This window comes from Salvelinus sp. IW2-2015, linkage group LG18 (assembly GCF_002910315.2).
Source record: "Salvelinus sp. IW2-2015 linkage group LG18, ASM291031v2, whole genome shotgun sequence".
Taxonomy (NCBI): Eukaryota; Metazoa; Chordata; class Actinopteri; order Salmoniformes; family Salmonidae; genus Salvelinus; species Salvelinus sp. IW2-2015.
The window spans coordinates 58,666,413-58,668,710 of NC_036858.1; positions in this window are offsets into that span (position 1 = coordinate 58,666,413).

The window sequence follows — 2,298 nt, forward strand, 5'->3', positions numbered from 1 at the left end:
TCTTGTTTCGCCTCCCTTCTCCCATCGCTGTTGTAACCTTGGCAGAGGCCCTGGGAAAGGAGGAGTGGGGGAAAGGAGGAGGAGTGCGGGGAAAGGGGGGCTAAGGCAGGAGAGGATTAGCAGCCCCGGCTTAGTACTCACTGTGTCAGTTATTTCTTGTTGCTAGGGGAGTGATACACACTAAAGAGAGGGGGTAAGTTCAATAAGAAAGAAAGAAAGAAAGAAAGAAAGAAAGAAAGAAAGAAAGAAAGAAAGAAAGAAAGAAAGAAAGAAAGAAAGAAAGAAAGAAAGAAAGAAAGAAAAAGAGTAGACAAGTGTTTTAATGGGCTGTTGGCCAGAGTTTTGGGCGGGCCAGGTGCCATGTTGGCTGCAGTGCTCTTAATGAGGTAGGCAAAATAGGAGGACTGGAGGTATCCTGAGTGGACTGGACTACCACTACAACTGTTCAGCAGTGTTGCAGGGTAGTGTTCAGTTGGGCCCACCAGCAAAACTTTTTGTAACGGAAAACTAAAATATCGGTTTTCTAATTGGACAGGTATTTCCTCCCCATTTCAAAATGTTTTCACTCTAATAAAACCTGACCCAGGGGACATAGGAGCACTAAGCTATCAGACAGACCTTAATTCGTCTCTCTAATCTACATACACAACCCAGGGGACATTCTTATTTATTTAACTAGGCAAGTCAGTTAAGAACAAATTCTTATTTACAATGACAGCCTACACCAGCTAAACCCAGATGACGCTAGGCCAATTGTGCGCTGCCCTATGGGACTCCCAATCACAGCCAGTTGTGAAACAGCTTGGATTCGAACCAGGGTGTCTATAGTGACCCCTCAAGCACTGAGATGCAGTGTCCTAGACGACTGCACCACTCGGGAGCACTAGGCTATCAGACAGACCTTAATTCGTCCCTCTAGACTARAGTCGTGGCCAAAGGTTTTGAGAATGACACAAATATTAACTTCAGTGACTTTAGATATTTTTGTCAGATGTTACTATGGAATACTGAAGCATAATTACAATGATTTCATAAGTGTCAAAGGCTTTTATTGACAATTTCATGAAGTAGATGCAGAGTCAAATTTTGCAGTGTTGACCCTTCTTTTTCAAGTCCTCTGCAATCCGCCCTGGCATGCTGTCAATTAACTTCTGGGCCACATCCTGACTGATGGCAGTCCATTCTTGCATAATCAATGCTTGGAGTTTGTCAGAATTTGTGGGTTTTTGTTTGTCCACCCACCTCTTGAGGATTAACCACAAGTTTTCAATGGGCTTAAGGTCTGGGGAGTTTCCTGGCAATGGACCCAAAATATTGATGTTTTGTTCCCCGAGCCACGTAGTTATCACTTTTGCCTTATGGCAAGGTGCTCCATCATGCTGGAAAAGGCATTGTTCGTCACCAAACTGTACCTGGACGGTTGGGAGAAGTTGCTCTCGGAGGATGTGTTGGTACCATTCTTTATTCATGGCTGTGTTCTTAGGCAAAATTGTGAGAGAGCCCACTCCCTTGGCTGAGAAGCAACACACACATGAATGGTCTCAGGATGCTTTACTGTTAGCATGACACAGGACTGATGGTAGCGCTCACCTTGTCTTCTCCGGACAAGCTTTTTTTCCGGATCCACAAACAATCGGAAAGGGATCATCAGAGAAAATTACTCACCCCAGTCCTCAGCAGTCCAATCACTGTACCTTTTGCAGAATATCAGTCTGTCCCTGATGTTTTTCCTGGAGAGAAGTGGCTTCTTTACTGCCCTTCTTGACACCAGGCAATCCTCCAAAAGTCTTCCCCTCACTGTGCATGCAGATGAACTCACACCTGCCTGATGCCATTCCTGAGCAAGCTCTGTTACTGGTGGTGCCCCGATCCCGCAGCTGAATCAACTTTAGGAGACGGTCCTGGCGCTTGCTGGACTTTCTTGGGTGCCGAAGCCTTCTTCACAACAATTGAACCGCTCTCCTTGAAGTTCTTGATGATCCATAACTGGTTGATTTAGGTGCAATCTTACGGCAGCAATATCCTTGGCTGTGGAACCCTTTTTGTGCAAAGCAATGATGACGGCACGTGTTTCCTTGCAGGTAACCATGGTTGACAGATGAAGAACAATGATTCCAAGCACCACCCTCCTTTTGAAGCTTCCAGTCTGTTATTCGAACTCAATCAGCATGACAGAGTGATCTCCAGCCTTGTCCTCGTCAACACTCACACCTGTGTGAACGAGAGAATCACTGACATGTCTGCTGGTCCTTTTGTGGCAGGGCTGAAATCCAGTGGAAATGTTTTTGGGGGATTCAG